The following is a 14,115-nucleotide window of genomic DNA, read 5'->3' as shown; positions in this document are numbered from 1 at the left end:
TCTGCCTACCCATGTCAGAGACGCAAACTCGGTCTCAACCTTTAAGTCTTTACTGAAGACTCATCTCTTCAGTGGGTCATATGATTGAGTGTAGTCTGGCCCAGGAGTGGGAAGGTGAACGGAAAGGCTCTGGAGCAACGAACCGCCCTTGCTGTCTCTGCCTGGCCGGTTCCCCTCTTTCCACTGGGATTCTCTGCCTCTAACCCTATTACAGGGGCTGAGTCACTGGCTTGCTGGGGCTCTCTCATGCCGTCCCTGGAGGGGGTGCGTCACCTGAGTGGGTTGATTCACTGTTGTGGTCATCCTGTCTGGGTTGGCGCCCCCCCCCTTGGGTTGTGCCGTGGCGGAGATCTTTGTGGGCTATACTCAGCCTTGTCTCAGGATGGTAAGTTGGTGGTTGAAGACTATCCCTCTAGTGGTGTGGGGGCTGTGCTTTGGCAAAGTGGGTGGGGTTATATCCTTCCTGTTTGGCCCTGTCCGGGGATGTCCTCGGATGGGGCCACAGTGTCTCCTGACCCCTCCTGTCTCAGCCTCCAGTATTTATGCTGCAGTAGTTTATGTGTCGGGGGGCTGGGGTCAGTTTGTTATATCTGGAGTACTTCTTCCTGTCCTATTCGGTGTCCTGTGTGAATCTAAGTGTGCGTTCTCTAATTCTCTCCTTCTCTCTTTCTTTCTCTCTCTCGGAGGACCTGAGCCCTAGGACCATGCCCCAGGACTACCTGACATGATGACTCCTTGCTGTCCCCAGTCCACCTGGCCATGCTGCTGCTCCAGTTTCAACTTCCACCTGACTGTGCTGCTGCTCTAGTTTCAACCATGCTGGTCATTTATGAACATTTGAACATCTTGGCCATGTTCTGTTATAATCTCCACCCGGCACAGCCAGAAGAGGACTGGCCACCCCACATAGCCTGGTTCCTCTCTAAGTTTCTTCCTAGGTATTGGCCTTTCTAGGGAGTTTTTCCTAGCCACCGTGCTTCTACACCTGCATTGCTTGCTGTTTGGGGTTTTAGGCTGGGTTTCTGTACAGCACTTTGAGATATCAGCTGATGTACGAAGGGCTATATAAATAAATTTGATTTGATTTGATTTATTTATGAATTGAACACTGAATGAAAAAACAACAAAAGAGAATGAACGAAACCGAAACAGTTCTGTCTGGTACAGAATAGAAAAACAGAAAACAACTACCCACAAACACAGGTGGGAACAGGCTACCTAAGTATGGTTCAAAATCAGAGACAATGATTGACAGCTGCCTCTGATTGGGAACCATACCAGGCCAAACACATAGAAATACAACACACAGAACAAAACATAGAATGCCCACCCCAACTCACGCCCTGACCAAACCAAAATAGAGACATAAAAAGGAACTAAGGTCAGGACGTGACAATTTGGCCAAAGGTCAGTGAATCCTGATTCATTACATTAGCTTTCAATGGCCATCAGATCTAGGATCCTAACCTTATCCTAACCTTATCCATTAGTGTGGGAATGGAACTTCACCCTACATCGTAGAAACTTGTGTGTCTAATATCAACTCTAGAGGGAAAAATCACAACAGAGGCTGTCTCAATTAAATAAATAAAAAGATTACACCATATGTAAAAAATAACATAAAGAGATCTATCCTTGAAAGTTGACCATTGGGTTAAAGCAGTAAACACTCACTAAAAAACATACATTATGAATGACACAAGACATTATGAATGCATCTTGTAGGCATGTGATAGAAGGCACTCAGAATGTGTTCATACTATGGCTGTCGGATTTAATCAGTTAACCTCTACGGCAGGTATTCCCAAACTGGGGTACGTGTACCAATGCAGTCGTATATGATTCACATTTAAAAAAAAAAAAATATGATTCACATTTAAAAATATATATACTTATATTTTTTTCAAACAGTACATTTCTATTATCCAGCAGGGCTATACATTTATGTGAGGGGTTCTCTCGCCTGAGTAGCCTTGTTTTCAGTGCCAAAAAATAAAATCAAACCATCTTGTTACGGTTTTCTAGTGGTGATGAATGAGAGTCGGACCAAACTGCAGCGTGTCGATTGCGATCCATGTTTATTTAACAAACGTAAAACACGAACACTACAAAACAAATAAACAAAACGAAACTGCCTATACTTGTGTCACTAACATAAACAAGGACATCAAGACAAATAGACAATCACCCACGACAAACTCAAAGAATATGGCTGCCTAAAATATGGTTCCCAATCAGAGACAACGATAAGCACCTGCCTCTGATTGAGAATCACTCCAGACCGCCATAGACTTTGCTAGAAAACCCCACTAGCTACAATCCCAAATACATACACACCAAAACCCCAAGACAAAACACACCACAATACAAAAACTCCATGCCACACCCTGGCCTGACCCAATACATGAAGAAAAACACAAAATACTTAGACCAGGGCGTGACAGAACCCCCCCCCTAAGGTGCGGACTCCCGAACGCACCTCAAAACAATAGGGAGGGTCCAGGTGGGCGTCTGTCCATGGTGGCGGCTCCGGCGCGGGACGTGGAACCCACTCAGTTAATGTCTTAGTCCCCTCTCCTCGCGTCCCTGGATAGACCACCCTGGCCGCCGACCATGGCCTAGTAGTCCTCACCCAGAACCCCACTGGACTGAGGAGCAGATCGGGACTGAAGGGCAGCTCGGGACTGAGGGGAAGCTCGGGAGTGAGGGGAAGCTCGGGAGTGAGGGGAAGCTCGGGAGTGAGGGGAAGCTCGGGAGTGAGAAGAAGCTCAGGAGTGAGAGGAAGCTCAGGAGTGAGAAGAAGCTCAGGAGTGAGAAGAAGCTCAGGAGTGAGAGGAAGCTCAGGAGTGAGAGGAAGCTCAGGAGTGAGAGGAAGCTCAGGAGTGAGAAGAAGCTCAGGAGTGAGAAGAAGCTCAGGAGTGAGAAGAAGCTCAGGAGTGAGAAGAAGCTCAGGCAGGTAGATCGATCTACCAGATCCTGGCTGGCTGGTGGTTTCAGCAGATCCTGGCTGACTGGCGGTTTCAGCAGATCCTGGCTGACTGGCAGATCCTGGCTGACTGGCAGATCTGGAAGAGTCTGGTTGACTGGCAGATCTGGAAGAGTCTGGTTGACTGGCAGATCTGGAAGAGTCTGGTTGACTGGCAGATCTGGAAGAGTCTGGTTGACTGGCAGATCTGGAAGAGTCTGGTTGACTGGCAGATCTGGAAGAGTCTGGTTGACTGGCAGATCTGGAAGAGTCTGGTTGACTGGCAGATCTGGAAGAGTCTGGTTGACTGGCAGATCTGGAAGAGTCTGGTTGACTGGCAGATCTGGAAGAGTCTGGTTGACTGGCAGATCTGGAAGAGTCTGGTTGACTGGCAGATCTGGAAGAGTCTGGTTGACTGGCAGATCTGGAAGGGTCTGGTTGACTGGCAGATCTGGAAGGGTCTGGTTGACTGGCAGATCTGGAAGGGTCTGGTTGACTGGCAGATCTGGAAGGGTCTGGTTGACCTGGCAGATCTGGAAAGGTCTGGTTGACTGGCAGATCTGGAAAGGTCTGGTTGAACTGGTGGATCCTGGCTGACTGGCTCCTCTGGCGGATCCTGGCCGACTGGCACTTCTGGCGGATCCTGGCAGACTGGTGGATCCTTGCAGACTGGCAGCTCTGGCTGCTCCATGTAGACTGGCTGCTTCATGCAGACTGGCAGCTCTGGCTGTTCCATGCAGGACTGGCAGCTCCTTGCAAACTGGCACTCCTTGCAGACTGACAGCTTCATGCAGACTGGCAGTTCTGGCTGCATCATGTAGACCTGGACATCTCTGGCTGCTCCATGCAGACTGACATCTCTGGCTGCTCCCTGCAGGCTGGCAGCTCCAGCTGCTCCCTGCAGGCTGGCAGCTCCAGCTGCTCCCTGCAGGCTGGCAGCTCCAGCTGCTCCCTGCAGGCTGGCAGCTCCAGCTGCTCCCTGCAGGCTGGCAGCTCCAGCTGCTCCCTGCAGGCTGGCAGCTCTAGCTGCTCCCTGCAGGCTGGCAGCTCTAGCTGCGCTAAACAGGCGGGAGACTCCGGCAGCGCTGTAGAGGAGAAAGGCTCTGGCTGTGCTAAACAGGCGGGAGACTCCAGCAGCGCAGGAGAGGAGAAAAGCGCTAGCTGCGCTGAACAGGCGGGAGACTCCGGCAGCGCAGGAGAGGAGAAAGGCTCTAGCTGCGTTAAACAGGCGGGAGACTCCAGCAGCGCAGGAGAGGAGAAAAGCGCTGGCTGCGCTGAACAGGCGAGGCGCACTGAAGGCCTGGTGCGTGGTGCTGGTACTGGTGTTACTGGACCGAGGACACGCACAGGAAGCCTGGTGCGGGGAGCTGCTACCGGAGGACTGGAGTGTGGAGGTGGCACAGGATGGGCTAGACCGTGAAGGCGTACTGGAGATCTTGAGAGCAGTGTTGGCACAGGACGTGCAAGGCTAGGGATGTGTACAGGAGGCCTGGTGCGTGAGGCTGGCACCAACTTCACCAGCCGACTAACACGCACCTCAGGACGAGTATGGAGCGCTAACCCAGGTGCCATCAAATCCCCAACACGTTCCGTCGGGCGAATTCCATGCAAAAAGCACCAACACAGCAACTCCCTCATTTCTCTCTCCACCAATTTCCCCATTTACTCCTTCACAGTCTCTGTTTCGCTCACCTCCAACACCGGCTCTGGTTCTGGTCTCCTCCTTGGCTCCTCACGATAAACAGGGAGAGTTGGCTCAGGTCTGACTCCTGACTCTGCCACACTCTCCCTGAGCCCCCCCCCCCCAATACATTTTTGGGGCTGATTCTCAGGCTGCCATCCGCTACGCCGTGCTGCCTCCTCATATCTGCGCCTCTCAGCTTTCGTCGCCTCCAGTTCTTCCTTGGGGCGGCGATATTCTCCAGGCTGAGCCCAGGGTCCTTTACCGTCCAGTTCTTCCTCCCATGTCCATTTCTCCAGGTGGTGCAGCCTCTCCCACTGCAGCTGCTGCTGCTCCTGCTGCTGCTGCCTCTGTTGCCTCTCCTGTGGCTCCTGCCTGTTAACACGCTGCTTGGTCCGTTGGTGGTGGGTGATTCTGTTACGGTTTTCTAGTGGTGATGAATGAGAGTCGGACCAAACTGCAGCGTGTCGATTGCGATCCATGTTTATTTAAACAAACGTAAAACACGAACTAAACACGAACACTACAAAAACAATAAACAAAACGAAAACAGCCTATACTTGTGTCAACTAACATAAACAAGGACATCAAGACAAATAGGACAATCACCCACGACAAACTCAAAGAATATGGCTGCCTAAATATGGTTCCCAATCAGAGACAACGATAAGCACCTGCCTCTGATTGAGAATCACTCCAGACAGCCATAGACTTTGCTAGAAAACCCCACTAGCTACAATCCCAAATACATACACACCAAAACCCCAAGACAAAACACACCACAATACAAAAACTCCATGCCACACCCTGGCCTGACCCAATACATGAAGAAAAACACAAAATACTTAGACCAGGGCGTGACACATCTAGTGTTCAGCGAAATAACAACACAATGTCAAATACAGGTAGCCTAGTCAAATAATTAACATCCAATCACAATCTTTACTTTAGACAAAATCAAGACGTCAATATTGTTGTAATGTTTTTTGTATGATTTTTTTTAAATTGCAGTTTAATTTAAGCAAATTCTGAATTTGCTATGAATCACGATTAATCACAGCAAATCCTACGATTATCTAAATTAATTGCTTACGAGTTTACCATGAATTACCATGAATTGTTTACCAGGTTTAATGTTTGATTTGTTACATTAAAAATTATGGCAATCATCCATTTTTATCGGCAGTAAGAAACTGCTAGCCATTGGCTGCTAACAGCTGAGAACTGCTAGGGCGGGTCAAGCACAAAATCAGTCAACAACTTCGGGAGTACAGATCCCTAGAAAACTGCAGAAAATGCACAGTCAAAGAGGATAATAATTATTATGTCATGGAAGTGTTTTTAAAAATGTTTTTTAGGCATTCTATGGCAAATAGTTTGGCGATAGTTTGGCATGTCCAAACATGCACAGAGAAATAACAAATACTTTAAAGGGGCAATCAGCAGTTGCTACATACATGCATTTCTGTACTTATAAATTAATCATATGTAGCTACCCATTGATTCTTGTAAATGCCTCATGAGATTCATTTAACGATTGTACACCATCAAAAAGAAGAACACTATATAGCCTTAAAACATAGTTAGAATGATATGCATCCTTGCACCCATAACTCTGTCTATGAATTTGAGAGTGGTTAAATTTCTCCAGCCACCCCTTCAACTTTTTACCAAAACAAGGGCGGGGACCTGGTGTACGCTTCGTTATTATTTATACTGATTGAAAAGAAAAGATGCACATGTGAGCAGTATGATGGATGTTATCACTATGGTATCTTGCTGTACTTTTGGATTCAGGGAGGCTCCATGCAGGTGCTTGTCACCACTCATCGGTGGAGCACGTCAGTCTGTGTGTGGGACAGAGAGGCGAGTGGCTCACAGGTCACAGACTCCTGCTCCATATGGCGCTGAGCCATGGAGGTCAGATGAGTTCCCAAGGGCCCCAGAAGCATTGGCACTAATCATTCACTGGGAAATCCCTATGGAGTTCCCAAGACACCCACTGACACTGACAGATACACACCCAAACACAGCCAGACTCCCTATGACACTTGAAGAATTATACCAGCAGACACTGTCCATGTTTTTCTCCTGTAAAAACTCACTCAGAAGGAAAATATATATATAGGCTACTCGTTCTGTTGTTTTGAAAGGTATGGGGCTCAATGTAATGTTTCTTTGTCTCTGAGAGGAGGAACATCTCCAGTTTGTTGTGTAGATCTATCAAATATTAAGTATCTTTTGGCTGATACCCAGGGAAATTATGTTAATGAGATGAGACGTGTGTTGACTTATTAGAATCCTAATTGTTTTATAATTATAATGATTAATTCACATCAATCTCAAATCAAGAATGATCAAGGAGGACATGAGCTCAAAGTTATGCATCCTGAAAGAGGTAGGTTACTGGCAAACATTTGTATTGGGAGTTTATTATTTTCTGTCTGTCTGAAGCAGTTGTGTGGGAGTGGCAAGGATTTATAGTTTCATAGTGGGTAGTTGAGTGAGTTTCGCTTCCTCTTTCTGATAAATTAGTGTTCCGTGGTCCGCAAACCGTGAAAACCAACTTCCAGGAATCCAAGTCCATTCACTCCCTAACCCATCATGCTCCACGGCACTTAGCACAATAAAGTTCTGGCACAACTTGAAAGGAAGCCTTGACCCATTGTGCCTTCCTGTAGATACAAGAACAAGGCTGCTCTGACTCTCATCTCACAAGAAGGTAGCAGTATTTGTAAAGAATTCCTTTATGCATCAACCAACTGTGAATACCCCATAAGACTGTGAATACCCCATAAGACGTAAATAAGCACACCATACTGCATGTAGAGTAACCCACTGTTTTATTGTTGTCATGCCATACATACTGCATTTAGATTAACCTACTGTTCTATTGTTGTCAGGCCGTACATACTGTATGTTTGGCTTGGCTATGAATTAACAGAAAGGAGTTGTCTGAAAGGCCAAATAGATTGGACCATCACTAGACATACATTCCCTCTGAAAGAGTTGATTCAAACACACATGAATGGGGAATCATATAGTTGGTTAACTGTGATAGACAGAGGTTACAGGATCCCAGTGTAACGTTACTGTACAGTTCCATGAGCTGTTCCCAGCTTGGCCTTGACACTCATGAGTGGCCACATTTGTCCTTCCTGCCACTTCAAAGCCATTTCCTGCCACTTCAGCGCCATTTCCTTATTTTCATCACCCACTGACAGCATAACTGAGAGGGGGGTGGCATACCTTCGCTCTGTGTTAGTATTACACCCGCATGTTAGCAAAACACTGGGGTTCTCTGTGACACACCAGACAGGACTTAATGGGACTTAATGTCATTTGTTATTCTTTCCGAAAGGAAACCTACTGAACCTCTACTGTTTAAACTGAGACTGAATAGGATGTTTTCTATAGACCATGATTTAGTAATGAGACAAGGAACCCTGTGTCCTGTAGCATTACTCAATGTGAAGGCCCCAAGGCTTAGTGTGCGGTACTGTGTGTGCTAGTTCAGGTGGAAAAATAACAGTCCAATCAGGAACGTTTTTTCTCTCTGCTAAATTATGATTTCAAGGTAGAGTTTCGACTTTGTCATCATTTGGAAAAACATAACATTTGTCAATGATTGATAGTTTTTTCCAGAGAACATCAGTAAAAGAGTGAATCATAATATGGACAAATGATGCTCGTTCAAGCAAGTTTGGAAAGTTCATTCAACATTTCAACTTTCCAGGGTAGTGCAACGGTCTTGAAATCAATTCTGAGAAAACACACGAAAAACAAGAAGTTCCACTAAAAACAGGGAGTCATAATCCATGACCAGTCTTATGCAGTCCTAAACCTTGCTACTCTACAAAGAGAATAATGCCAATGACCTTGTACTGAACAACAGAGACCAACAGTACGTTACTTTCTTTTCATGTCTTCATCTTGGCTTGCCTACTGTTTTCTTTTAGACCTGTTTGAAAGGAGGGTCAATGACCACATGTAAAGCACCACACAGCGCTAGTCAGCAGTCCACTAAATGTGCCATTCATGTCGCAGCACTACTGGCCTAGTCCGATAAACTGGAAGTGGTCGGCCAGAAAGAAGTCAGTTTACTCTCTTATAGTGAAGGTTTACACATTTAGGAAACCACCCTTGCCTGATGACATAGGGCGGCTTCTTTTCTGAAGGGAAAGTTTCCAGCCATTTCCAAATCAGCTCCTGGAAAATCGCAACAAAACGTCCCTCTGAATTATGTGAGGTTCTCCTGAACACACAGCTTATGTTCACCGCCGATAGTATCGGCAGGGAGCTAATCTGAAGCAAATGTTTATTTATCTTGGCATGAAATCGATCTAGCACTTTGCACAAGCTAGGAATTAGAGGTCAACCCTTAAATATCCTTTTAGGCTTAGTCGACTTGCACCAAAGGAGTGTCTACTGAATATTTGAAGAACTTTGAGGACAAGCAAAGTTCAACAATGACTGCCAAGCATTTGTCTTCCGATGCCAGTCTTTAAAAAAAAAGGCTTAGTCCTCTTTCCTGCTTAATACTGTAATAAAGCCAGTGATAGCAGTGTTTGGTAAATAAAGAATGGAACCATGTCTTTTTGCATTCCGATTATGTTACCTTCCTCATGCATTATTATTCCCCATGTTATGCAAAGGCCTTTCTAATGCATGGGGGGGTTCTTACTTTGTAGTGTATAAATTACCAGCTGTCATCTTCTCGGCTGCACCCACTGTTTAGCCATGGTGGGGAAAGTGTGTGTGTGTGCCCACTTAGCACCTTGTTTTCCTACCTAGGACCTAAAAGGGTTCATCGGCTGTCCCATTAGGAGAACCCTTTGAAGAACCCTTTTTGGTTCCATGTAGAACCCTTTTTGTTCCAGGTAGAACACTCTTGGGTTCCATGCAAAACCCATTCAACAGAGGGTTTGACATGGAACCAAAAAGGGTTCTACCTTGAACCAAAAGGGTGCTTACATGGCAACTTCATGCACAATGCAGGCAACCCCATGCACACATGTATCTAAGTTGAAGATACCTCACTAGAAACCAGACAGAAACTGAGCTGTTCCCAGTGATGGAGTCTTAACCATCACATTGCATCAGACCTGCAAAGCCAAGCTCACGTGGAGTTCAAAACCTTTTTCACCGATAACTGGAAGACACAGTAACATCATGACAGTAAACAGATTATTTTTATTTTAAATGCTGGGGTCAGCAGGGTTTGTCTCAGAGGTGGGGTGAAATTGGAGGCTCAAGAGTTTCTCTGAGACTTTCCTCAGGGAGAATAATTGTCTGGGTGGATACGTCTGACTTCACTGCGATGGACAGCATCCAAGACAAACTCTTCACACTTTCTAGGGCAGAGTGCCATAGAAGCCACTGACCAAACATAAGACTTCACAATGCAGAAAATACACAACAGCCTATTTGGGACATTGGAACATTGTGATGTCTCGTTGAAATGGCATTTATCTTTCGAGTTGAACTCAATCAAAGTGTCCATCCCCAATTTAGGCCACCAGTGTTTTTACGATTTTCAGAGATGGTAATATAAGCGAATCGTAGTTCTTCTACCTTTGATGTGGAGGATCCTATCTTTTCTTATGAAATACGTTGTCACAATCCATAGAGAGATTCAAAATGGCAAGTCCAATCTCCTCTCTAATATTGTCGCCTTTGATGTAAAATCGCAGAAACGCACCTCGAAGTTAAACTTTTCTGAAATCCTTTTTTTGGACCCCAGGACAATAGCCCTGCACTTAGGTGTATGGTTAGGCTTTTACCACAAATTCAATTCTTCAGTTGTCCATATAAAAATGTCTTCGAATTCGGTCTCGTATCTGCTAGATCAAACACTTCAATATAAAAATATTATGGAATCACTAAACCTAAGCCGTATCAAAAACGTTACCAACCTGTGCTGAGGCCTATGAAGCCTATGAAGCTTCTGCCTTCCCTGGGGATTGTCTTCTATGTTACCTACAGATGTGGAATTTTAATTCAGCCAGTATTGTCACAGCAAAATAATCCTGTTTTCAGTGCATTTATGTAAATCACAAAGCTCATCTGCATTTCCTGTGGTACAACAAAAGAGTGATAAAAGGAATAGCCTACATCTGTATGGAAAATACGATTTATTATCTATTCACTTTATGTATCACACTGCCCAGCTGTCTGCAGAAACATTCCACACTGGATTATGGTGTCAACAAGGTCTAAATGAAAAACGTCTCTTTGGACAGCTTTATTGAGGTCATCGTATTTTCCTCCAAATGATTTCTAATGTTTATGTTATATTTAATGTCTTGTCAGTGGGATTATTTGTGTTTATAACGTCTTGTTTTTTTTCTACTTCTTTGTTTTTATTGCTAGTGTTTTATATTACTGTGCTTGGCCTGACTGTGTCTTTCATAAATAAGGATGAACTTTTTTGTTTTACAGAAACAAAATAGACTGTGAGTGTTATCTGAACACTGGATCAGAACAAGCCCTGCTGTTCCAAATGAGGACTTTTGACTGGGGACATATAGTAGCTTGAGATGTTTCAAACATAATACTGTAGTCCTCAAAAGCAGCTTAGGTTTTTCAGCTTTATCCTTGGCACTAAGGCCAGTGCCCTTTGGAAGCTAACACAATCCCACAAGGGCTGAAAATTGTAATACCTCATGCCAGCTCTGTGCGGACATAATGGTAAATTGTCTAAATTTTACCCTTCGAGGTAAACTGTGCACTGCTGCCATTTCCCTTCAAATTATGGCCATACAGTAGCTTCAGACGACGATGAGAATAATTTTGCCTATCAGCAGAATACAACTATATTCTATAACCATGTGAAATTGATGGGGTGAATATGACCTGTTCCAACCAGAGGCTTAAATGCAGGTAATTACATCTTAAATTTGACTCTCTTTTTATTGGACTCTTAGTGCCTGGTTCAGGGTGAGATTAAGAGGAGTTGGCATGCTCATGGCATCTTAAAATAGCATGTGGTCCCAGGCTCCTTTCAACTTCAGAAATGAGCGGGTTGGGTTGGTAAACATTTTAACCTTGCTACAGTAAATTACCTTTAACTAATTAATAATGCTCACGCCCTCACGTGTTTTACATCTCAGGTTGACGCAAGCAGCAGTACAAACAAAACCCAGAGCTCAGAGCAGTATCAACTAACTGACATTGCAGCAGACATTGTGATCTGTTCCAATTAGCGAGCTAGCAATTTCACTCATTTGTCTAAAAGCTTCCCTGTACTGTATTTTCATCATCTAGGTTTTGAAGCAATTTAAAACAGAGGGGAAACAAATTGTGAAATGTGAATTTGTTTTAAGCTTACAAGAGCTGAATTATGTGTTTAGAATCAAGAACCAAGGTTTAATTAATTATTTATTCATTTTCCCCATGGACAATTAGACTATAAACTTCCCAGAGAAGTGTCAGCCTGACGATTATTCAGGATGATGGCCGGTGGAGCCTTCCTTCACGCTCTCTGTTGAATAACTCTCAGATGAGACCTGCAAGGGTATCTGCTTAGATTCACAGCCCAGAGCTATGACAACAGGCAAGGCAAAGAAGGGATTACCTCAAGATGTCAGTCTCCATTCGCCGTACTGACGCATGAGCAGTGCACTAAACGGTCACAATGAGAGTTAGAAATGTCGACGTTTGGAGGGTTTTTGCACATGGATACTGCATTTGTTTCTCCATAGCGCATTATTTCAAGATGGGAGATGACAGATAATTATATAGCATACTAGTTTGGGTATGCTTGTCATCTGTATATTTAGGAGTCATTTGTCATTTTCAACGAGGTGTATTCTAATACACTGGAATCTTTTTTTTCTATGAATATTATTTTATCATGGTAAATTATGTAGTAAGTTAGTATACGTAAGAGAAAATAAAGTAGACGCCACGGGTCAAAATTGAGATTTATGACCCTATGTCCGGATGACGCGTCCATGCCCAAATATGGGCATCCGGCCAGGACATCCTGTTCCTGTTGTCACGTGTTAGAGGGTGTGTTATTTTATATCTATATTGCATTTTGTGATCAGTGGCAAAGCAATAATGACTGTAACAATGGAAGCAGGACCGTGGCTGAAATATAGAGAAAGGGCCAAGTATAAAGCCACAATATACGATGCGCCAAAAAAGTGATTTCTAAGTGTGTATAAAACCCAGATACCGCCCGCAACTGCGCTGAAAGATCAAGTGATGATGTCTAATGGACAGCAATGGGGGTATCAGTTTGATTACCTGGCCTGTAGAGTAAAGCTCTATACGGTAGCCGAAGGAGAAGAATATATAGACCAGACTTTAGGAGTGGACTACGGGCTTGAAGACTGGCCGTTTTTTCGCAAGGTTGTTTGTCCCGAACTGAGAGTTATCACAAAGTGGTATAGCTTGTTCACGGGCTACGAGACCCGTTGGGACGGTACCCCTGACTCCTCAGGAAGAGTATTTCACAGGGTGAAAATACAAAGAAAGAATGGACTTCCATGTGGATGCGTGGAGTTTTATATCAGCAACGAGGAAACCCACAACCAAAACATTCGTGATGGTGGCCTGACTGGGGATTTTAGGTTGCACATGCTTATTCCTTTTAAAAGTTGGGATCTAATGTTAGAGTTGATGGATGCTCTTTTTGTACAGAGCCAACAGCGGGAGAGCATTGTTCATCTAAGGAAGTGCATAATGTAAACAAATCCTGAGGATTATGATTCAAAGGAACCCCAAGAAGGTACATCCACAGAAGGGTCAGCCCCCGAAGAAAACTAAGTACGCGGCTGCGTTAACCACGCCCTGGTATCCAGTTCTTAATTTCAGCATATGCCATGCTTATTCCTACAACATACCAGGACTCCGATACATCATGGGGGCCAGACCCTAAGGACTCTATGCCTCGCAGCCCACCATTCTACTCCCTCCAGACAAGACCCACGACACCCCCTACATGTACACAGCCTGAGGATGTGTTTGATGGGGTGGTCAGTACTATTTTTGTGGACAACTTCAAGGCCTCTGTAGTCACACTTTTAGACGTGGTGATTGGAGAGTATATAAGAGAAAAATGCATCGGTTGTGAGATCAATCACCCCAGCCAGCGCCGTCATCCGTGAATATACGAGCACCCAAGATACTACTTCTTCAAACATTTTGAGGAGCTGGTGAAAAGACTGTGGTCCTGCAGGTTTATACCTTCTCTGGTCAGAGCCCTGGAGTCCATGGGTCTTGTGCAGTCTATTCCCATGGTTTACAAGGGGTAACCAAGGCTTTCCTACATGAACTGAAGGAGATCTACATCCACGAGAAACTCAAAGAAATACAACACACCCTGGTGGACGACAACAAATACAGGGAAGCTGTGGTGGCTGATGTGATGACTTTCTGGCTCAATAAACCCCAAGAGACCGTGTGACAATACATATTTGTTATTTAGATGTAAAGCAATGGGCAACTACATGCATACGAT

The sequence above is a fragment of the Oncorhynchus kisutch genome, linkage group LG19, assembly GCF_002021735.2.
Source record: "Oncorhynchus kisutch isolate 150728-3 linkage group LG19, Okis_V2, whole genome shotgun sequence".
Classification (NCBI taxonomy): Eukaryota; Metazoa; Chordata; class Actinopteri; order Salmoniformes; family Salmonidae; genus Oncorhynchus; species Oncorhynchus kisutch.
This window is presented reverse-complemented; position numbering follows the sequence as displayed.